Below are 261 nucleotides of genomic sequence, written 5' to 3' on the forward strand. Positions count from 1 at the left end.
ACATGGAAAATATCATGTTAAGTGAAATGAGTCAGAAAGAGACAGACATAAAAAGATCGCACTCATCTGTGGAATATAAAATAACAGAATGGGAGATTAACACCCAAGAATAGTAGAGATAAGGACCAGGAGGTTAACTCCATGGCTGGGAAGCCAGCCTCAAATTCTGGGGGAGGAAGGTAGCTTAGATAGAGAAGGAAACACCAAGTAAAGGGTATTTTGAGGACCAGCTCAGGTTGAGAGATGCAAACAGAATGTAGA

Source organism: Sorex araneus, chromosome 10 (genome assembly GCF_027595985.1).
Source record: "Sorex araneus isolate mSorAra2 chromosome 10, mSorAra2.pri, whole genome shotgun sequence".
In the NCBI taxonomy this organism is placed as follows: domain Eukaryota; kingdom Metazoa; phylum Chordata; class Mammalia; order Eulipotyphla; family Soricidae; genus Sorex; species Sorex araneus.